The sequence below is a fragment of the Pelophylax lessonae genome (genome assembly GCF_965119305.1).
Source record: "Pelophylax lessonae genome assembly, chromosome: 1".
Taxonomy (NCBI): domain Eukaryota; kingdom Metazoa; phylum Chordata; class Amphibia; order Anura; family Ranidae; genus Pelophylax; species Pelophylax lessonae.
In genome coordinates this window covers 260182276-260207175 of record NC_138768.1, presented here as the reverse complement: position 1 = coordinate 260207175, position 24900 = coordinate 260182276, and positions in this window count along the sequence as shown.

Here is a 24900-nt window from a genome sequence, read left to right as displayed (position 1 = left end):
TACAGATACACATTCAGCCTGGGTTCACACTGAGGCCGTTTTGAAATCGTGCGAGTTCAGCTAAACTCACATGATTTCAAGCCGGCATTTCAGTCAGACTTCGGGGGTGATTTTACAGACATCTGTGCGGGTTTCTGCACAGATGTTTATGGAAATCGCCCCCCGAAGCCATAAAAAGTAGTACAGAAACAACTTTTGGGAATCGGTACGGTGCCGCAAAGTCGGCATCGCCCTGATTCGTACGCTGCAATTGCCAGCAATTGGCTCCGATTTGACATGCGATTTGACATGTCAAATCACATGTTAAACCGGACCAATGTAAACGTGGGATTAAAGTTAAAATATCTCATTAGTCAGTTTCCTGTTAGAAGAAGGGCAGACGCTGTACCAATAGCTTCCAGAATACACTATATTACACTGCTGTTCTCAATATTTAATTCTAATTATTTTATTATCAGGAAGAGGGAATTGTGTGAAGACATCTCATAGCAACAGAAGTTGGTTTTCTTTATATTTGCAGTATTACATTGAGGTTGATTTACTAAAGGCAAAGATACTGTGTACTAGAAGTGCACTGCAAGTGAGAAAGGAGACACAGCGGATGACGGAGGAACGCAGGCGGACCACGGTGATAAGGGCTCATTAACTATGATGATTGTGTTCAGCACAAATTGGGATACAGGAAGTTGCAGGATCAGCCAGGTTTTTTTTAGTTTCCAGAGAGCCAGGTTAGACAGCACAAGCACTGTGCTGTTTATTTTCTGCTATAAAGAACGGGATCTCTTTTTTTTTTTTTTGGGTAACACTTTAATTCGTTAATGCTAATTCATTTTGCCATAGAGGTTGGATTAGTAATACTGGCAAAGTGCATTCCTGAGAACTGAGTGAGAAGGGCTGTGTATTTGAGCAGAGGAGACGAGTTTTGAGAAGTAGCAGAAGAGATGGTGTGTGTGTGTGTGTGCGTGTGTGTGCTTGCGTGTGTGCTAGCTCCAAACATTAGGTTCCTCCTGGTACCAGCAGCAGTGACACAAAACAACCACTGGCAAGGTGCATTCCTGAGAAGGGTGTTGTATTGCATTTGAGCAGAGGAGACAAGTTTTCAGAAGCAGCAGAGGAGACATTATCATTGTGTGCTTGTGTGTTAATGTATTCAATAAACGGCTTTCAGAATTACGATTTGTTGTCACAAATATATATACAACAATAAATAACGAATTATCAAAAAACAAAACAATTAAACAATAAAATTAATCAATTTGTTAAAACAAATATCTATACTCATATTAAGGTAACAACAAATATTACAAAATGAAATTATGTATTTTAAGAATTAAAAAAAAACAAAATGTTCTGCCTGCACAAGTCTACTGTAGATAATTAACACACGTGTATTTATTAGACATGGGAATTCACTGTCCTTCAAAATCCTATTTACAATTTTGTGGTGTGTCAAAGTGCGTTATGGTGTGCATTAACATGCATTGTGTTAGGGTGGTTGTAAACCCTTACATATGCCCAGTGAAGAGACTATCCACAGGTGATACACAGAGATGAAACAAATCCTCCTACATCTGTCTGTATCTGTCTGTCTGCAGTCTTCTCTCCTCTACCTCTGTTTAAAGTGATACATTTATAAGCTTGTCTGAGAGTTCAGAAATAAAAGGGTATGGAGAGCTGAAGTTACACTCCGCAGAGCTCAGTGAGGAGGGGTCTGAGAGCTGATTGGAAGGAAGAGACAAACCCCTTCGACACAGCACCCAAACTGAGACTGTCAAACAGCTGGAGGTTCCTCCCCGTCACCATTTTTCTATTGGTGTCAGGAAAAACTGTCAGAAGTGATTCATGCTGATAGCAGAGGAACGAAGCAGCAGACAGAAATGACACTTAGTGCTCATAATTGAGACAAGTACACATTATGCTTTGTTCATATTTCATGTCTGAGGTTTACAACAACTTTAGGGCAGCCTATTGAAAGTAATGGGCCACCAACACACCAAAACGTCCTGAAAACCAGAGGAGTCAAAAAACTCATAATGCAGTTGACTATGGCTGACTATAGCACTGCAACCCATGTGCACTAGTGTTGCATTTAAAGGGGAGCTCCAGCCAACTATAAAAAATAAAAAAAGTCAGCAGCTTCAAAAAGTGTAGCTGCTGACTTTTAAAAAACAGCCATTCACCTGTCCCACAGTCCAGCGGTGAGCTTACCCCAGCCATCTTCATCCTCTGTCCTCCCTTGGCACAGTGCCCAAAACAGAAGTGGGAGAAGGTACCTGTCAAAATTGGGTACCTGTCCCCCCCCCCCCCCCCAGCTCCTCAAAAATGCCGATTGTGCAAAAGGAGCAGGGGACGAGCCCTTAAAGCGGAACTTCCCCTTTTGGGTGGAGTTCAGCTTTAAAATAACTGATACCAGAACACATGTAACGCGGTAACATGCTTGTTTAGTACAATGCAATAGTGCAAATGGGTTCTAAAATTTTAAGGGTTGAATGGAGTAATTTGAGGAATTTAAGGCACATTTGCATTATTGTGCTGCTGTAACACATGCATTACCAAAGTGCATGTTACATGCATTGCTGCATTGCTGTGCCTTTCATTCTGAAAGGATCCCCAACACACTCCGGCAAACTAATTGACATGTCCGATTTTTGAGACATTTTGGTGTGTTGGCAATCCAGGACTGCTTCAACACAACTCACATTAACGTATGATACAACATGTGTTAACATACGTGCATTAGTGCACCGCAAAACTGTAAATGGGCTTGAAAGCATTTCAGGCAAAATGCAAAATACACAGTTTAAATAGATATACATTGGCTTTGCTTTTCCCTCCTTTACTGCTTCCAGTGTCACTTGATCGGGAGACGGTTCCGCTTGTCTGGACCAATCAGGAGCAGGGTCCCTGTTTTTGACAGCTCATTCCCTGTGCTGAGACCATGTTCTCAGGACAGAAACCTATGCCAGCCATATATGCATATGTGTGGTGTGTGAGTGTTAAAACCCACCCCATCTGCTGTCACACATATACTTTACGTCGATGACACGAGGTTAAAGAAATATTTACCGTATCTAGTCTTTGAGACTGCCATATAAGAATGTACTGCCAATCACACATGTACACATGCAAGCCACATTGCATATATCATTACATTTTTGCCAGGATCCAATATTTCTGTGTGTTTGGGCAAACATGGTTTGTCGTTCAAATGAAAACACTGCACATTTCTATCATGTAAATAAGAAGTAAGAAGTGCCTGCAGTGATGTGAAGGATTTCCAAAGTACTATATAGTATTCAAAGAGCTGATTTCACTTTTGGTGACTGCCAAAAGTGAAAATGTCTATTTTGGACTGAATAAATAAAACACTAAAGAACATAAACTACTTTGCCTTAGCTATAAATCATATGTATTTATAGAAGTTCTAAAATGAAAAGAAATATGTTATTTAAACTGAAAACAAACTTTTTGTTGATTTTGCCCCCACTGGCCATTCCTTATATACCGCCAATCGAACTTGGATACTTAACAATAACATAGCAGACTGAGGAGTGTCTCAGCTGGAGAGACATTTTAGAAACCTCAAATCACTAACTTTAAGGAGGAATTTTACCACCATAAAAATAAATATCAATTAACTTTCTATTTATCTCGGACTGCCCTTTGTTCAGAGTTTAATGATGTAGGATTTCCACCAAAACTAGCATATAGTAGAAGAAAGTCTTTTAGTGGCAGGTGTAAAAACAGACTTCCCATTTATGACTGCAAAATCTAGCTCGACAAACATCTGATAATACAGTATAGCTATTACCAAGCATGTATAACACATTTACTATCAAAATGAATTAGGAATAACATTTACCTCCTTTACTGTGTCTGGTGAGAGATTCAGAAGTCTGTTGGGCACATTGAAAAAAAGTTCTGCTTTGGCAGAAAATCTTCACTTCCAAATTATAGAATGCATTTTAGTATTCCTCCCCCTCCTTAACCTAAAAACAGTGTTCTTCTTTTTACCTATTCTTTTTTTAAATTATTGGTCCAACCCAATCTACAGTGGTGATCGAAAGTTTGGGCACCCCAGGTAAAAAACGGAATTTTTGTAAAATCTTACCGTAAAATTCCTTTCTCTGAGTCCTCCGACAGTCGCCGCCACTTCATAATCTTCACTATTGGGGTAATTGACCTTTGCTCCGCAGGAGTAGCTAGGCAACAAGATTTGTTAATATCAAAGCTTTTAGCATATCACACCCCTAGGGGGTGGTCCCCTCAGTCAATACCTCCCTGCTTCCAGGGAGGTATTGACTGAGGGGACCAACTCAGTTTCAGTAGCATAGCAGTAGAGTACATAAACAAACCCCAAAAGAGGGGCGGGGGCGGCGAATGTCGGAGGACTCAGAGAAAGGAATTTTACGGTAAGATTTTACAAAAATTCCGTTTTCTCTTACGTCCCACGACAGTCGCCGCCACTTCATAATCTTCACTATTGGGGACGTCCCAGAGCAGTGTAGACATGAGGGGTGGGAAAAAAACGCAGCCGCGCATAAAGCAACGCAGTACCCACATCAGAGAAAGGAACCTTACCAAAGTAAGAGAACCAACCTGGCAACAGGAAAACGTGCTCAACAGGAGCAACAACCCAGGAAGAACAAGTAACTCAGGGGTAAAAACACCCCAACAGCCAAGGGCCCAAACAAGGGACCCTAAGGCACTGCCGCACTAAGAACTTTACGGCCAAAGGAAGCATCTGCTGATGCCTGAACATCCACTTTGTAAAATTTAGAGAAGGTGTGAACAGACGACCAAGTCGCCGCCTTACACACCTGGGCCACAGAAGCCTGATGACGATAGGCCCAATACGTACTCAGAGATCTGGTAAAGTGCACCTTCACAGGGAAAGGAGGAACCTTCCCCCTCAAAGCATAGGCTTGCACAATTGTCTGTCTGATCCATTTGGCGATGGTAGCAGCCGACGCCGCCATGCCCTTCCGAGGTCCCTCTGGAAGGACGAATAGGGAATCCGACTTGCGAAAGGACCTAGTCGATGACAGGTAAACCCTGATCGCCCGAACAACATCCAAGGTATGCAAAGCCACCTCCTTCGGGTGCTTAGGCTTCGCGCAAAGTGAAGGCAAGACAATGTCCTCATTCAGGTGAAACTCCGAGATCCTTTTCGGAAGAAAAGATGGGTTAGGTCGCAAGACCACCTTATCCAAGTGAATCACCAAGTAGGGAGAGCTGCAGAACAAAGCCGCCAGCTCCGACACCCTACGAGCCGAAGTGATCGCCACCAAAAAAGCAACCTTCTTGGACAACAGGGACAACGAGATCTCCCTGATCTTTTCAAAAGGGAGCCTGTTGTAACACGGACAGAACCAAGTTCAAGTCCCATGGAGGCAAAGGATCCCTCCTAGGAGGGGCCAAATGTCGCACCCCCTGAACAAAGGTGCTAATCAATGAATTAGACGCCACTGGGCGCTGAAAAAGAACGGCCAGCGCAGAAATCTGACCCTTAATTGTGGCCAGCGCCAAACGCTGGTCCACTCCAGTTTGGAGGAAAGCCAACACTCTCGACACCGAGTAGGAGCGAGGAGAATACCCCCTGGACTCACACCAGGCAAAGTACGCTTTCCAAGTACGGTAGTAAATTTTTCCCGAAGAGGCTTTTCTAGCCTTGATCAAAGTGGGAATGACCTCAGGGGAGAGACCCCTATCCTTCAGGACCTGGCTTTCAACAGCCAGGCCGTTAAAGCCAGCGACTGTAAAGCAGGATGGAATATCGGCCCTTGAGACAGAAGGTCGTCCCGAAGCGGCAGACGCCACAGAGCGTCGACTGCCAGATTTACGAGGTCTGCGTACCAAGACCGGCAAGGCCAGTCCGGTGCCACCAGAATCACAGCGTGCGGTTCCGAGGCCAGCCTGCGAAGCAGCCTGGACAGCAGCTGAATCGGTGGAAAGGCATACATCAGACGATACTGATGCCAGGGCACCACCAACGCGTCTGAGGCGTCTGCCCGAGGATCGCGCGTCCTTGCCACGAACCTTTCCACCTTGTTGTTCAGACGAGACGCGAACAGGTCCACATCTGGAAGACCCCACTTCGCGCACAACATCTGGAAGACATCCGGGTGAAGGGACCATTCCCCCTGGTCCAGGGTCTGGCGACTCAGATAGTCCGCCTGCCAGTTCTCCACCCCCGGAATGTGTACAGCCGTTATCGCCGGGACGTGCGTCTCGGCCCATGACAGAATGCTGTTTACTTCCCGAGCAGCACGGGCACTCCTGGTGCCCCCTTGATGGTTGATGTAGGCCACTGCCGTGGCATTGTCCGTCTGAACCTGAACCGGACGGCTCTGAAGCCGTTCCGACCAATGCAGAAGGCAAAGTTTTATTGCTCGCAATTCCAGAATGTTGATCGGAAGGGAGGACTCCTCCTCCGACCAAGTTCCCTGGGCGGACAGAACGCCCAGAACACCACCCCAGCCCGACAGGCTGGCATCCGTGGTGATTACCGTCCAGGACAAGGGACGAAAGGACTTGCCCCCCGACACCGCCGGGGACTGGAGCCACCACAAAAGACCCCTTCGGGTGTGGCGGCTCAACGAAAGCTGCCGATCCAGAGATTGTGGACGCCCGTCCCACTTGGCCAAGATCTCCGCCTGAAGACCCCGCGTGTGAAACTGGGCGAAGGGAATCGCCTCGAAAGCCGAGACCATTAGGCCCAGACATCTCATACATGTCCGGAGGGACGAGCACTGAGTGTCCCTGAGGGACCTGACCTCGTCCTGAAGTGTCCGGAGCTTGTCTTCCGGCAGGAAGACCTTCGCTTGAGCAGAGTCCAGGATCATCCCCAGGTAGGGAAGACGAACCGACGGACACAACGTTGATTTTGGAAAATTTATCGTCCAACCAAACTCCTGCAGAGTCTGCAACGTGTTGGACAGGTCGTTCACCAGGCCTTGACTGGTCGCAGACCGAAGCAAGATATCGTCCAGATATCCCAAGACAGAGACGCCCTGGGCTCTCAATAAAGCCAGGACCGGCGCAAGCACCTTGGTGAAAACCCGCGGAGCCGAAGCAAGACCGAAGGGTAACGCCACGAATTGGTAATGGTCCTCCGCAATGGCGAATCGAAGGTACCTCTGGTGACCCTCGAAAATGGGGATGTGAAGGTACGCATCCTTCAGATCGATGGAGGCCATGATTTCCCCCGGAACCAGGGCAGCCACCACTGAGCGCAGGGATTCCATGCGGAACTTGCGAACCCGCACAAAGCGGTTCCGAGCTTTCAAGTCCAGAATCGGACGCACTTTGCCCTCCTTTCTGGGCACAGTGAACAGATTGGAGTAGAACCCCCGAAATCTGTCCCGATGAGGCACCGGAACCACCACTCCCTGGGCCCGCAGATCCCGCACCGCCAGGTGCAGATCCTGCAAACGCTCCGGAGACAGCTGAAGATTTGAGGGAAACAATCTGCTCGCCGGCCGAGAGAGAAACTCGATCTTGTATCCAGATCGAACGATTTCCTGAACCTACCTGTCCCGAACGCGGGCCAGCCAGGGTTGAAGAAAACCGAGCAAACGTCCCCCCACCCCAGAACCGGGTGAGGACGCCCCTTCAGGCCGAATTGGTATGAGCAGCGGGCCCGGACTGGCCGGACTTCTGCTTACCTGCCCACGGCTTCTTCTGAGAGCCTTGGCCCTTGAAGGGCTTGCCCTTGTATTGTGACCGAAAAGCACGAAAGGACCCCTGAGAGGGCCTGAACGAGGTATTCTTCTTACCGCGAACAAACTTATTCTTGTGAGTTTGGGGTAAGAGAGTGCTCTTACCCCCGGAAATTCCCTTCATCAGAGTATCCAAAGACTTGCCAAAAAGGCGAGATCCCGCGTAGGGTAAATTAGCTAAAGTCTTGCGAGAAGATTGGTCAACCGACCAACATTTCAGCCATATCAGGCGACGGTTCAACACAGTGACACTGGAGAGGCGTGCAGCCAAAGGGACTAAATCCAAGTCCGCATCGCACAAATACATGACACCCTGATGAACTTGATCCACCATAGCCAACGTTGTCGGCGGAGCAGAGTCAGCCACCAGGGTGCGCCTGAGCACCTGCGTCCAATCCGCAATAGCTTGGGCTGCCATAATGGAAGCAAAAATAGGCTTCAGCATAGAACCAGCAACCGTATAAGAATGACGGGCCAGAGACTCCAATCTCCTGTCCGTAGGGTCCCGGAACACCGGGGTATCATCAGCAGGAATCGCAGTGGATTTATTCAAAACTGCCACCGCGTGATCCACCTGAGGCGGCACACACCAACGCTCATCAGTGCTGGGTGTAAATGGATAACGCAGCTTGAACTTACTTGGCACAGTAAAAGGCTTCTTTAAATTGCACCATTGCTCATCAACAGCGCGCTGAAATTCCGCAGGGCAGGGAAAAGCCTGCGCTGCTTTGCGTTTCCTTTGCGTCCCATAAGAGGACATCAAAGCAGGAGGACACGGTTCATCTCGCAGATGCAGTGTTTCCTTGATAGAAGTAATCAACTCATCCATGAGTGCAAGCTCTTCAGGCGAGCCAGGGGGAGAAGTATCAACCCCTTCTACCTCAGCCTCCCCCTCAGACCCCATAAGGTCCAGAGATGAACGAGACCCTGAGAAGGGCACTCCAGCCATAGCAGCCCCATCGCCCTCTGAATCAGAGGAAATGGATAACCTGGGCCGTTTTGCGGATCGATAAGCCACCAGCATCTGCACCTGAGAAGCCAAGTTCGCCACCACAGCAGCCAGATCAGCCCCCTCGGGGGATGCAGCAGCCCCTTGGCCCCCCACCAAGGTGGGAGGAAACTTGCATCCTGAGAAACTGAAATAAAGTACTGCCCCTTTAAGATCGCGGCGAGCGCAGCCCACCGCACACTACTGTATGTACCGACCCCCGCAGGGATAAGGAGCACTGAGCAAGGAAATACAGGATAAGGAAGGTAAAAACCTGGAGAGACCACACAGGCTTCTGCCACCGATCGCTGTTCCAGAGCAAAAGGAAGTGATGCAATGACTAACCGCCCTATATAGCCTATGAAGGCTTCACAAACATGGCCGCTCGGCTGAGGGAATCAAGGCAACAAGAAAATGGCGCCGACATGTGCTCGCAGGAGCGATCACCGCCAAAATGGCGGCGTTTGGCGCCAAAACACCGCACTGTAACACACAGGGCCGTTCAGCACAGTTTGCCAAGAAAAAATGGCGGGCCGCATCAGCGGTCGCCGCATAGCATGTCTGATCCCAGTCTGCCCCATACATCTCACACAGCAGAGCGGGAGAGCCCCCCCCCGCAGCCCACAGAAAGGCAGCTATTCCACACAGGAATCTGACAGGGAGCTCAGCATTTACACAGACATGCAGGGTCACACAGTCACAGACTGACACCCAAACAGACAGGTCCCCACATAGAAATTTACTTACCAGTCCGGATGGCGTGGGGAGCCTTCTCTAGCGACCAAACCGCTGTACTGAGGACAGGGAGTGTCGCAGCCAGGACGCAGTGGACTGCGGTGCGAAACCGCAAATGGCGTTCGGTGAGGTAGCCACCTCACAGGCAGCATCCCTGCAGCGAGCAGGGATGGGTCGTTCAATATGCCAGGAAAACCTGAGCTGAACGCTCGATGGCAGGCTGGGGAAACCCCTGGCTCTCAGCCCTGGGATCCAGGGTGGCCAGACCGAGACCCAGCTCCGCACAATCATCTTCATCCGAAGAAAACTAAACTAATGCTTAGAAAAAAACAGCTAAGTAAAAGAAAGAGAAAAATACTTGAAATAAAATCAAAAAGAGAATAGAAAGCTGAGACTGAAAGCCCCAGCACAGTAACAGCCAGCCACTCCTAAGCTAGGCAATTGAAAACTGAGTTGAGAATGCTGGAAGCAGGGAGGTATTGACTGAGGGGACCACCCCCTAGGGGTGTGATATGCTAAAAGCTTTGATATTAACAAATCTTGTTGAATAGCTACTCCTGCGGAGCAAAGGTCAATTACCCCAATAGTGAAGATTATGAAGTGGCGGTGACTGTCGGAGGACGTAAGAGAAAGTTGAATTAATGTGCATAATGAAGCCAAGGAAAGATGGAAAAATCTCCAAAAGGCATCAAATTACAGATTAGACATTCTTATAATATGTCAACAAAAGTTAGATTTTATTTCCATCATTGACACTTTCAAAATTACAGAAAACAAAAAAATTGCATCTGCAAAAGTTTGGGCACCCTGCAGAATTTATAGCATGCACTGTCCCCTTTGCAAGGCTGAGACCTGCAAGTGTCATGGATTGTTCTCAATCATCGTCTGGGAAGACCAGGTGATGTCAATCTCAAAGGTTTTAAATGCCCAGACTCATCTGACCTTGCCCCAACAATCAGCACCATGGGATCTTCTAAGCAGTTGTCTAGAAAACTGAAACTGAAAATAGTTGACGCTCACAAAGCTGGAGAAGGCTATAAGAAGATAGCAAAGCATTTTCAGATGTCAATATCCTCTGTTCGGAACGTAATTAAGAAATGGCAGTCATCTGGAACAGTGGAAGTTAAAGCAAGATCTGGGAGACCAAGAAAAATATCAGACAGAACAGCTCACAGGGTTGTGAGAAAAACAATTCAAAACCCACCCATCAAGAGGCGTAAACTGAAGGTTTTGCCATGGCCTTCACAATCTCCTGACCTCAACATAATTGAAAATCTATGGATAGACCTTAAAAGAGCAGTGCGAGACAGACAGCCCAGAAATCTCAAAGAACTGGAAGACTTTTGTAAGGAAGAATGGTCAAAGATACCTCAAACAAGAATTGAAAGACTCTTGGCTGGCTACAGCTTTTGCAGATGCCATTTTTCTGTTTTCTTTTATTTTGAAAGTGTAAATGATGGAAATAAAATCTAACTTTTGTTGACATATTATAAGAATGTCTAATCTGTAATTTGATGCCTTTTGGAGATTTTTCCATCTTTCCTTGGCTTCTTTATGCACATTAATACAAATTTTTACCTGGGGTGCCCAAACCTTCGATCACCACTGTATGTCAGATATCCCATGAGACCTGGAGGCATTGGATTATACTCTGTGGCTGGAGGTGGGTGGACTTTGCTACACAGCATCCGGGGCCAACTCTCTGATCCCAAAAAAAGACAGCTGGCTCCCAGCGATGTCAGGAATAAAGAAGATAGCGCAGGATGCAATGCACGGTGAATCACCACTGGAAAATGCTGTGTTTCTCTGGGTGGGTTGAATATGTTTCCAGATATTCTACTATACCAGGTAACAAGGGGTTAAAAGCAAAATGAACCTAGGGTGGGGAGTGAATTTCAATAATATGGGAGACATGCTTTATGCTAGCACACAGCTATTTACACTTACAATTTTTAATAATTTGCTTGGAACATTGATGAGACACTGTTATCAGGAATAAAAGGCATCAAGCCATTGACCCACAGCATTATTTGCTTTCATTTTGCAGACAGAAGGCATTAACCTCCCTGGCGGTCTGATTATGTCAGTATTTTTGAATGTCAAAGCGGTACGCTGTTTTGCATGGAAATCTGTTGTTTTATATTGTAGGCCTGTAATTCTTAGGAATAAAACAGTAAAACTGAATAAAAATGATTAAGAAATCAATAAATCAATTAATAAATGAAATTGATAAAAATTAATAAATTAACAAATTATTAGTAAATAATTATCAATAAAAATAAAAGGAATACAACAGTAAAAGTGCAGGCAGGGCACTAGACAAAATACTAGGGACAAAATGAACAGATCCTAACAGATTACAATGTATCATGTCATGTTTTGTGTACTTATTTTTATTTCCCACCCGGATCCGCCCCCCCTGTGTCACGGCGCTTGCAGGGAAGGGAACCCTGGAAGACGGATATTGGTGTTTTATCAGAATACCGCTACCTATCAGATTCTGCAACCGGAATTGATGTTCGGAAAGGAAAACTTACTGCTCATGCGCCATGCGTTCCAACATGGCCGCTATGCGTTCCAATAGCTTTACTAATGTGACAGAACATGAAGCAGCAGCGGATATCTTCTTACACCAAAGCAAATCTTGAATTTTAGATTTATCTTACCAGTAAGGTGACCTTATAGACTGAATAACAGTATTACATTTCTATCTATAGTGAGAAACCTGCAGGTAGAAGGTGGCGACGTCCATCTTGCTACACCTCGTGCTGCTCAGTGACAAACTGATTATATAGTGAAATAGACTATTTCACTCTGGTGAAAAATGTATTACAGTATATAAGGTGAGTTTACTGCTAAAATCAGTCTGAAACTCAAGAGTTTCTTGGGTGTAAGAACATGTCTGCTGCCCCTTTGTGTTCTGTCACATTGGGAAAGCTATTGGAATACACAGTGCCCATGTTGGCAGGCATGGCGCATGCGCAGTAAGTTTTCTCTTTCGAACGTCACTTCCGGTTGCAGAATCTCATAGGTAGCGGTATTCTGATAGAACACCAGCATTGGCCGGAGGACATCGGGGGATCGTAAGGACAAGGTAAATTTCACTAGGGTAATCCCTAGTGTGGCTCGGGGTTACCGCTTTTGGTACTGAAAATTAATCCAGAGCCACACTCGGCATTACCGCCAGGGAGGTTAATAAAACCTTCAGATTATTCCCAGTCCTGTATTTGTTAAAAAGCCATGAAGGCGACAGCAATGTTTTTCATCTGTGAGCCCTAAACTGTAGCTGGATCTTAAACATAGCCACAATTTATGGTCTTAAAGGGAACCTGTTGAGTTGGCCATGCAGGTTCAATTAAAGTGGTATTAGGCCCAAAACGAAAAAATATATATATTATATTGTAGCTATTTTTTTTAAGATGTAGCACCGTAAGACAGGAAGTGTGTTACTGACCAGAACACCAGGTGAAAAAAAGGTATATTGTCAAAAGAAATAAATTAATTAATTAATGCAGCAGCCACATTCAGGGATTGGTAACTTAAATATATTACACTTTTGTTTAACCACTTTACCACCGGAGAATTTTGCTGTCCTACGTCTAGGCCACTTTTTGCGATTCAACACTGTGCGACTTTAACTGACAATTGCGCGGTGGTGCAACGCAGTACCCAAACAAAATTTACGTCCTTTTTTCCCCACAAACAGAGCTTTATTTTGGTGGTATTTGATCACCTCTGCGCTTTTTATTTTTTGCGATATTAATAAAAAAATGCGAAAATTTTGAAAAAATAACAATATTTTTCTACTTTGACAGTTAAAAAATATCCAATATATTCAATTTTTGTCATATATTTAGGCCAAAATTTATTTAGCTACATGTCTTTGACAAAAAAATTCTCAATGAGAGTATTTTTAATCGCTTTAAGACCGGAAGATTTTACCCCATTCCTGACCAGGCCATATTTTGGGATTCAGCACTGCGTTACTTTAATGGACAATTGCGCGGTCATGCGATGCTGTACCCTAATTACATTTATGTCCTTTTTTCCCCACAAATAGAGCTTTCTGTTGGTGGCATTTGATCACCTGTGCGATTTTTACTTTTTGCGCTATAAACAAAAAAATAGCGACAATTTTGAAAAAATAACAATATTTTTCACATTTTTTTTATATGAAATTCCCCCCAAAAAAATGTAAAAATCAAATTTTTTTTAACATTTTAGGCCAATTTGTTTTCTGCTACATATTTTTGGCAAAAAAAATCGCAATAAGCGTATTTTGATTGGTTTACGCAAAAGTTATCGCAGCTACTAACTACGGGAAATTTATGTAATTTTTATTGTTTTTTTTTTAACTAGTAATGGCAGCGATCTGGCGGCGATCTGTGATTTTTTTTATGTGGGACTGTGACATTGCGGCGGACAGATCGGACCCTTGACTGACATTTTTGACACTTTTGGGGGTACCAGTGACATTACTACAGTAATCAGTGCTATAAATATGCACTGTTACTGTAAAAATGACACTGGCGGGGAAGGGGTTAACTTTTATTGATGATCAAGGGGTTAATGTATGCCTGGTGCTTACTAACGTGTGTGAGGGGAGGGGACTGTGTGACACAGGCACAGATCGCAGGTTTAGCTATGCTGAATCCTGCAATCTGACCCTGCCTGTCACTTAGGAGATCTGACCGCTTTGTTTACACAAGCGGGCGGATTTCCACACTCGATCCCGGATTTCCACACTCGATCTGGGAAGAGCGGCGGTGATCAGGTCTATGTCGCTGGACGATATCGAGCCACTTTGCGGCAGTACGGTTAACGTGAAAGGTCGGCAAGTGGTTAAGGCCTGGTTCACACCTATGCAGGTTGCAATTGATGCTTATTCCAGGTGCATTTTGATTCATTGAAGTCTATGGAACCAAAAACACAACCTGCTGGTCCCTGGCCCTTTCCATAAAATGCACAGATGTGAACGTGACCCATAGGAACCATGTTAAATGGACTGTAGTGTGTTTCTGCAAAACTGAAAATGTACTAAAAAATGCATAGTTGTGAACCAGGCCTTAGGGTTCAATACAGCTTTAAAAATGCCACTCTTTCATGCTACACATACTCACCTTCCCTTTACTTTTTTTTCTGGTGGGAGTAAAGAGAAATACACAATAAATAGTATGTGGGGTGCATTTGACATAGCACCCATATTACAGAATTTTAGTTTTTGGGTATTTTACTAGGACTAACTAAAAAAAAAATCTTGATGGTTCTCCCTGCAGTGGATGCAACCAAGCAAGAAACTCTCCTGCCTGTTCAGTAATAAAAAATGAATGGAAACTCTAATGAATGTAAAACTTTCTTGTAATGGCTGAGACAGGTGGCTGGAGCTCAGAACTCTGATGTAGAGATCTTGCTCCTAGCATTCCCTAAAGATAAAAGAAGCTAATGAAGAATTCAAACTGCAGAACTAAAAAAAAAAAAAAACATACTTTTTGGTTGGACCTGCCCTTTTAAATGTAACTGTTAGCTTCAATTTTTTTACTAACTGCGTACTACCTTGTACAAATGTCTCTAAAGATTAAGGTAGTGGGTACTGAAATGAAATAGAGTAGAACAGCACATAAAAGATTTGTTGAGTATGAAGATTATTCCAACTTGAGAAAATAAATTCTGACTGTGTAGAGCAGGAACAAATGAATAACTCAAGTACAGAGAACGAAAGACAGTTCAAAGAGGTTTGTAGTTTTGTACCGTTTCAAGGTATTTGGGAAATGCTAGGCGAGGTGCATGTCCTGCTGGCATCCTATCTCCTCCCTCTGAACAACAGTCTCATGGCATTTCCTGCACAGAATGAACCATCCCTTTCAAATTAAATAAGGAAATATTTATTTCTTTGGCTAATTCTTTTATAAGTCCTGCCAGATCGGAATCCTGCTTTGTAAGGGAGATTTAAACAGCAAGAAAAGAAAACCTAAAAGCTGCCAAAGGCATGTAAACATAATTTGATCCTGTCGACGTGGGGATGAAGGGAGGGCATCACTTTTAAATAGTCTGGTCAAAGGAAATTAAATAGCAACTATAACTATTTAGCCATGCCAGTAGAAGCAGAGTTACAGTTTACTGTCTGAAATTCTCTGATTATGCTCCCAAAGAAACTGTGCCCATTAGCATAACTTTGAGAGCAGAATAAAAAAAAGTATTTGACTACTAAACTGTTTCTATGACAACAGAATCTGAGCATCTGCAATAAATATGATACTGTGTCAATAACAGCGGCTTTTATATGCAAATATATGACAGGCTTTCTTGGGCGGCCTTACTTATTAGTGTTTCCTGTGGGGTTTAAACCTAATTGCAGAGTAAATCATCAGCAACATGAGATGCTGATTTTGTTACTGAGAATGATGTACTTTATAGAGGATCTGTCAGGATCCAAACACGGAAGGTGCCACTGCTGACTTGTAATTTAAGGTTTACACCCCAAAGCTGTCATCCTTATCCTTGTTTTTTTATTAGTGCATTTTATTATTATTTAGTACATCACTGGTCTGGGACATGTATCTGCATTCAAAAAAGATTCCAAATCTGGGATTGACCATATAGTGAGTCTGATCACTGGATGAGAGGAGACTGAGACAACACTTCCTCTTGCCTGCAGCAGACTGCATACAGCCAAAAAAAACAAGATTTGGTGCTGACGTCTTGCTGCTGTGCGATTCCAGGTCGCCAGCGGCTTTCTGTCCACTGGTTTATTTTATATGGGATTTTATGCTGTTTTTACTAAATATTGAACTTACCACAATATGGAAAATCTACTTGGGACTCTGGTGAGCTTTATTTATCCTCAGCTGGATCTTGTCTAGAAGTACCATTGGAAGGCCCCTTTCACACGGGCTTTCCGAGACGATCTGCCTGCCCGCTTTTCAGATCAGATGCTCAATGCAGCCCTATGGAGCGGCGGATGTCAGCGAAGACATTATTATTATACTGGATTTATATAGCGCCAACAGTTTGCGCAGCGCTTTACAATGTGAGGGAAGACAATACAGTTACGATAAAATTCAATACAGGAGGAATTGGGCGGCCCTGCTCACTAGAGCTTGCAGTCTAGAAGGGAGGGTCAAGTGAAACTGAAGGCAATAACTGTGTGGGGTGACCTGATGGAGAAAACGGAAGTACGGTTGTTGAGTGTGAGTAGGATAGGCTTCTCTGAAGAGGAGGGTTTTCAGGGATCGTCTAAAAGCTAATAGAGTAGGAGATAATCGGACAGATTGGGGTAAGGAGTTCCATAGGATTGCTGAGGCTCTGGAAAAGTCCTGGAGGTGAGCATGGGAGGAAGTGACGAGGGAGCTAGAGAGCAGGAGGTTTTGAGAGGAACGAAGAGAGCGATTAGGTTGATATTTTGAGACTAGGCTAGTGATGTAGTTGGGGGCTAAACTGTGGATGGCTTTGTAAGATGTTGTTAGTATTTTGAATTTAATTTGTTGGGTGAGCGGAAGCCAGTGGAGGGCTTGACAGAGAGGTGTAGCCAGGGCTCGAGTCCTGCGGAAACGCATGGGAATGACATTCCTCTACTAATTCTACAACAGGAACGCCGTTCCCGCCCCCCCCCCCCCCCGAGCCCCGACACAATCCCACCTCCTGCTCTGGGATGGCGGGTTGGTAAGCCCAGACTGCGAGTTCCCGACCCACCATCCCCGAGCATCACTGTAAACTGAGCCAGCACTACAGGAAGCGGAGCCGATACTTCCTGTACAGCACCGGCTTCTGTGACAGGCGGAGTGATATCAAATGTACTCCGCCTCCGTCCGTGACAAGGCACAGGAGCCATAGAGGAACGACTGATGAGAGGGAGGTAAGGAGACACATGAGAGGAGGGAGAGAGCGAGACACACAAGAGAGAGAGACAGACACATGAGATTGAGAGAGACAGACACATGAGAGAGAGACAGACACATAAGAGAGAGAGAGAGACATGAGAGAGAGATGAGAGAGAGAGAGACACACACATGAGAGAGAGACAGGCACATGAGAGAGAGACACACACACACATGAGAGAGAGAGAGAGAGAGAGAGAGAGACATGAGAGAGAGAGAGAGAGAGACACACACACACGTGAGTGAGAGAGCGAGACACATGAGAGGGAGAGACGCATGAGAGAGAGAGAGACGCATGAGAGAGAGACAGAGGAGGGAAGGAGAGACATGAGAGTAGGGAGAGAGACATATGAGAGAGACATATGAGGGAGCCATATGAGAGAGAGACAGAGAGGAGAGAGAGACAGAGAGGAGAGAGAGACCGAGACATATGAAAGAGAGACAGAGACATATGAGAGAGAGACAGAGACATATGAGAGAGAGACAGAGACAAATGATAGGAGGGAAGGAGAGACATGAGAGAGAGAGACAGAGAGGAGAGACATGAGGGAGAGACAGAGAGGAGAGACATGAGAGAGACAGAGAGGGGAGACATGAGAGAGAGAGAGGAGAGACATGAGAGAGAGAGAGAGTGACAGGGAGACAGAGAGGAGAGACATGAGAGAGAGAGACAGAGAGGAGAGACATGAGAGAGAGAGAGACAGAGAGGAGAGACGTGAGAGAGATAGAGAGAGACAAAGAGGAGAGACATGAGAGAGAAAGAGACAGAGAGAAGAGACATGAGAGAGAGAGACGAGAGAGAGAGAGAGAGAGAGAGAGACGTGAGAGAGAGACAGAGAGGAGAAACACGAGAGAGAGGAGAGACATGAGAGAGAGACAGAGAGGCAAGACATGAGAGAGAGAGAGAGAGAGAGACAAAGAGGAGAGACATGAGAGAGAGAGACAGAGAGGAGAAACATGAGAGAGAGAGACGTGAGAGACAGCGAGGAGAGACGTGAGGGAGAGAGAGAGACAGAGAGGAGATACATGAGAGAGAGAGAGACAGAGAGGAGAGACATGAGACAGAGAGAGACAAAGAGGAGAGACATGAGAGAGAGAGGGAGAGAGGGAGAGAGAGAGAGAGACAAAGAGGAGAGAAATGAGAGAGAGAGAGAGAGAGAGACAAAGAGGGGAGACATGAGAGAGAGGAGAGACATGAGAGAGAGAGTGAGAGAGACAGAGAGGAGAGACATGAAAGAGAGAGAGAGACAGACAGGAGAAACATGAAAGAGAGAGAGAGACAGAGAGGAGAGACATGAGAGAAAGAGACAGAGAGGAGAGACATGAGAGAGACAGAGAGGTAAATATACACGAACACACACTTTTTTTTATTTTTGAGGTGGGGGATGGTAATCTTGGGTAAGTTCCCACACTTTATTTTCCAGGACTTGACCCCTGGGAGTAGCAGACACTGAAGGAATGGCAAGGTGGATGAGTCTGGCAGCAGCGTTCATGAGACATCTCCGCTGACACCAGCTGCTATCCGATCCGATCCTGTCCGTGAAATCCGGACGGTTGGAAACCCTATTTTGCATTCATCTGGAGGATTGGATAGGATCGAATAACAATGGACAGGCAGTCTGTTCTCATCCGATCTCCCCATAGAGGAGAGCGGGGATCTGAGAGATCCGTCTCTGCACACAGAGCGGAGACGGAGCTGTCATTTGCCTGCTCAGCAGGAATCGGTGGGTCGATCCCCCGCTGAGCAGAACGGACTCTGTCGGGGACACTGCCCGTGTGAAAGGAGCCGAAGTGTGTTCTTGCAATACACCCTGTGAGATTTACATATATGCTGAAAGGCGTGCATGCTGCTGTAACGGCAGCCATTTGTTCTGGTGAGTTTTGATTTCAGTCGATGGTGGTGTTGAGTCTTATGAACACAGTTTGAGATTCATCTTCATGATTACTGGAGCTGCTGCATAAAATCCATAGATTTCACCTTAATATATATGTCCTTGGACTATTTACTGATACTTTTGGACTTTTTTATGATTTTTTTGTTTCACCATACACTTTTTTTTAGGAACATTTATCCTTAATTTTTCAGCTAACTACTCAGTCTTCAGTAGCCTACCAGAATCTCAGGGCCTTAGTGTAAATTCTATGCTTTCCGACCACTTCCACTGCCACAATAACTCTAACTATAGATACAGCAATGATCTCAGCCTAGGTAAAGTCATGTTGCAGGAGGTCTAGAATGGCTGTTTAATAAAACAGCCATCCTAGATCTGTGTTTAAAAAACTGTGATTGTATATTGTAAAGTTCAACTATTAGGCCTCATGCACACTGGACATTTTTACAGTTGCTGTTTTTGGGTCAGACACTTTTTCTGCAGCCAGTAAACTCCCTAGCATGTTATCCTATGTGAACGTGCACATATAGGCTGTTATCAGCAGTTTTTGCCAGGTGCGTTTTCTGGCTGGAAAAAAAAAAAACCCAGAACTAGAGGGTTTTGAGAGGAGTTTTTCAGCTGTAAAAATGCTCTAACTCTAATAAAAGCTTAAAAACGCGGCTATTCTGCGTTTATCAGCGTTTTTGAGCCATAAGGTTTTGTGGGAGTATATAGTTTTGCTATATAAAAAAAACGCTACAGCAAAAAAGCTAAAAAACTCCTTCTACAGCTACAGCTTTCTACTGGCATTTTGATAACATCCAGTGTGCATGAGGCTCCATTCACACTTGTGCGACTTGTCATGCAACTTTGGGCATCAAAGTCGCATGACAAGTCGTTGCCCATGTTTTCCAATGATAATTATTCATATTTGTGTGACTTAGACCCCTTTCATACTTGTGCGACCTGAAAGTCGTGCGATTTTCCCGCAACTTTGACTGGACCTGAAGTAATGCTTGTGAATTGGTGAGGTCTATGGACCTCAAGTTAAGTCGGACCAAAGTAGTGCAGGGAATACTTTGAAGTCACACAGATATAAACGGTACTCATTGTAAATCACGGGGTGCGACTTTTTATATGACTTTGCAGTCCCAAGTTGCAGGACAAGTCGCACAAGTGTGAAAGGGGCCTTAAAATTGCACTACTTTGGTCTGACTTTCATGCAACTTGAGGGCCATAGACTTCAATGTTAACCCTCAAAAGTTGCATTAAAGTTGCACCTGAATGGTATACAATGCAACAGTTAGTTGTGCAACAGCTGTCTATTATCACTGGTCAAAGCCAAAGTCATATCTAACTCACACTCATCCAAAGTTGCATCAAAGTTGCTTCAAAGTTGCACCAAAGTTGCACTCCAAAGTCGGCGCAACTTTGGAGTCATACAAGTGTGAATGGAGCCAAGGGTGGTTTAAGGTAAACATGTTATAAGAGAATAAAATTCTTATGCATTACTTGTTATATGGTGAAGCAAAGGTGGATACCAATACAGGCACCATAAAATAATTTACAGGTACTGTAGATTAGTACATTTTGAAAAAAAAAATAAAAAATTAGAAATGGTGCTCAAAATACAGGTAAATCATCAGTTTAAACCTACAGAACACCCACCCTGATTAAAGGAAATCATAACACTTAATTAGGTGCTATTATAGGAGAACATCATGGTTGTGAACCTTAGTCATACTGTATATGGGTACTGGTAAACATATAAGATTATTATATTCCAGTCAAGGTTATTTCCTTGGGTAATATTGGGATTGTTACTGCCCTACATACCACACATATGCTCTCACCTATCAAAGCAGCCCTCCCACACTATCAGGTTTGTAGTCACATATGGAGTGCCAATTCTTACCAGTACTACATACTGGCATTATGGAAATAGTATAACTTTAGTTTACACAGTTGTTCCTTCCCCCCACTTTGGTTTCCCTCTATAGTGCCCCTAAGTTTGCCCCTGGGGACCAGTGCGGCAAGTAATGGTTGTTGCGACCTAATGTTGGAGTGCAGTGTGTAATTAAATCACCTTGATTTGAAACAGCAATTGTAAATATGAAGAATGTATACAACCAATGTAGTATTTATGATTTTATGTTTACTCGTAGATTGTGTGTATTTCTCTCTATTCTGAAAAAGCAGGTTAATTCCCACAAAATGCACTGAGAGTCATACAGCCTTCTCTTGGACACCTCATTACTTTACTCAGCACTCAGACTAAAGAAATATACAAACACAATGTACTTGGTCTTTATGGTGTACTAGACATTAAGCCCGTTAAATTAACGGGCGCTAGATATATGTGGTCAAACATTTGTAAAAACAGACTTGTTCCAGTAAGGCATACTTTGCTACTATAGTCAGTTTGCTTATAAATGTCCCTTTAATAGCGTGTCTATGTTCTGCGATTTTTTTTTTTTTTACAGTAATGCACTTACAGTGGTAGATTTCAATCAGGCAATGTCCCTTTAACACCGTATCTACAGTCGCAGATTTGCTTTGCTGAGTGTGACAGGTTTTTTCCTCTGTTTAAATGATCCTTTTCCTGACAGCAACAGCTTTTTTCCTTTAAAAATAAATCATGGCTCTATTCGCTTTTTTCACCACAATAATTACAGTCAAAGGGTTTGCCAAGTATAAGTTTCCTCATGCAATTCCAAGTATAAGTTTCCTCATACAATGTCCTTTTAATATTTTTAAGTCTCTCCCTCATCAGCCTCCTTGTCCGACCTGTCACACACTGTGCACTGCGTCCCTGTTGCTCTAGCAATCTAGCAATCCAATCTAGTGTCCCCGTCGGAGTGCCTCCTTACATCAGTGTCCCCATCTGAGTGCCTCCTTACATCAGTGTCCCCATCGGAGTGCTCCCTTACATTAGTGTCCCCATCGGAGTGCCTCCTTACATCAGTCTCCCCATCGGAGTGCCTCCTTACATCAGTGTCCCCATAGGAGTGTCTCCTTACATCAGTGTCTCCATCAGAGTGTTCCCTTACATCAGTGTCCCCATCGGAAGTGCCTCCTTACAGCAGTGTCCCCACTGGAGAGTGCTCCCTTACATCAGTGTCCCCACTGGAGAGTGTTCCCTTACATCAGTGTCCCCATTGGAGTGCTCCCTTACATCAGTGTCCCCATCGGAGTGCTCCCTTACATCAGTAGCCCCATCGGAGTGCCTCCTTACATCAGTGTGCCCATCGGAGTGCTCCCTTACATCAGTGTCCCCATCGGAGTGCCTCCTTGCATCAGTGTCCCCATCGGAGTGCTCCCTTACATTAGTGTCCCCATTGGAGTGCTCCCTTACATTAGTGTCCCCATCGGAGTGCTCCCTTACATTAGTGTCCCCATCGGCGTGCCTCCTTAGATCAGTGTCCCCATCGGAGCGCCTCCTTACATCAGTGTCCCTTTATGTGTCCAGGTCAGAGTTCCCCTGTATGAGCCCCGGTTAAAGTACCCCTGGTCAGAGTCCCCCTTTAATAATGCGGCCAGAGTCCCCCTTAATAATGCGGTCAGAGTCCCCCTTAATTATTCAGTCGGAGTCCCCCTTAATAATGCCATCAGAGTCCCCCTTACATTAGTGTCCCCATCAGAGTGCCTCCTTACATCAGTCTCTCCATCGGAGTGCCTCCTTACATCAGTGTCCCCATAGGAGTGTCTCCTTACATCAGTGTCTCCATCAGAGTGCTCCCTTACATCAGTGTCCCCATCGGAGTGCCTCCTTACAGCAGTGTTCCCACTGGAGAGTGCTCCCTTACATCAGTGTCCCCACTGGAGAGTGTTCCCTTACATCAGTGTCCCCATTGGAGTGCTCCCTTACATCAGTGTCCCCATCGGAGTGCTCCCTTACATCAGTAGCCCCATCGGATTGCCTCCTTACATCAGTGTGCCCATCGGAGTGCTCCCTTACATCAGTGTCCCCATCGGAGTGCCTCCTTGCATCAGTGTCCCCATTGGAGTGCTCCCTTACATTAGTGTCCCCATTGGAGTGCTCCCTTACATTAGTGTCCCTATCGGAGTGCTCCCTTACATTAGTGTCCCCATCGGAGTGCCTCCTTACATCAGTGTCCCCATCGGAGCGCCTCCTTACATCAGTGTCCCTTTATGTGTCCGGGTCATTGTTCCCCTGTATGAGCCCCGGTTAAAGTACCCCTGGTCAGAGTCCCCCTTTAATAATGCGGTCAGAGTCCCCCTTAACCACTTGCCGACTGCCTAACGCAGATCTACGTCGGCAGTCAGCCCCTCACAGGCAAAGCGACGTAGGTCTACATCGCTAGCTTGTGAGGGTCTAGGGAGCGAGCGCGCGCCGCCGGAGGCGCGTTTCCGCTCCCGCGCGGTCACGCACCCCCCGCGCGTGACCGGCGGACCCGATGTCCGCCGGTCACTCTGCGATCGTTGGGGGAGAGGGAGAAAGTCAGGCGGCTTGTGTAAACAAGCTGCCTGTCATTCTCCCCGGTGTATGAAGGATGATCATACGGTTCTACTATGTAGAACCCTTAATCACTGTTCATACATCTGAAGCCACAGCCAATCACAGTAGAAAGCACGCCCCTAGGGACACACATAGCCCCTCCCTTTAAAAAAAAGTTAACCCCTTCACTGCCAGCGTATTTTTACAGTAACAGTGCATATGTATAGCACTGATTACTGTAGAAATGTCACTGGTAACCCCAAAAGTGTCAAAAATGTCAGTCAAGGGTCCGATCTGTCCGCCGCAATGTCGCAGTGCCGCAAAAAATCGCAGATCGCCGCCATTACGCGTTAAAAAAAAAACAAAAAAATGACAAAAATCTTTCCCTTTGTTAGTAAATAACTTTTGCGCAAACCAATCAAAATACGCTTTTTGCGATTTTTTTTACCAAACATAGGTAGCATAAAACAAATTGGCCGAAAATGTTAAAAAATTTTGATTTTTACATTTTTTGGGGGGGATTTCATATAAAAAAATATGAAAATATTGCTATTTTTGCAAAATTTAGGCTCTTTTTTTGTTTATAGCGCATGATCAAAAAATCGCACAGGTGATCAAATACCACCAAAAGAAAGCTCTGTTTGTGGGAAAAAAAGGACGCCAAATTTGTTTAGATACAGCATCACACGACCGCGCAATTGTCCGTTAAAGTCACGCAGTGCCGAATCGCAAAATACCCCCTGGTCAGGAAGGGGGTAAAATCTTCCGGGGCTTAAGTGGTTAATAATGCGGTCAGAGTCCCCCTTAATTAATGCGGTCGGAGTACCCCTTAATAATGCCAACAGAGTCCCCCTTAATAATGCCATCAGAGTCCCCCTTAATAATGTAGTCAGAGTCCCCCTTAATAATGCGGTCAGAGTCCACCTTAATAATGTGGTCAGAGCACCCCTTAATAATGTGGTCAGAGTCCCCCTTAATAATGTGGTCAGAGTCCCCCTTAATAATGCCGTCAGAGTCCCCCTTAATAATGCCATCAGAGTCCCCCTTAATAATGCGGTCAGAGTCCCCCTTAATAATGCAGTCAGAGTCCCCCTTAATAATGCAGTCAGAGTCCCCCTTAATAATGTGGTCAGAGCCCCCCTTAATAATGTGGTCAGAGTCCCCCTTAATAATGTGGTCAGAGTCCCCCTTAATAATGCCGTCAGAGTCCCCCTTAATATTGCCGTCAGAGTCCCCCTTAATATTGCCGTCA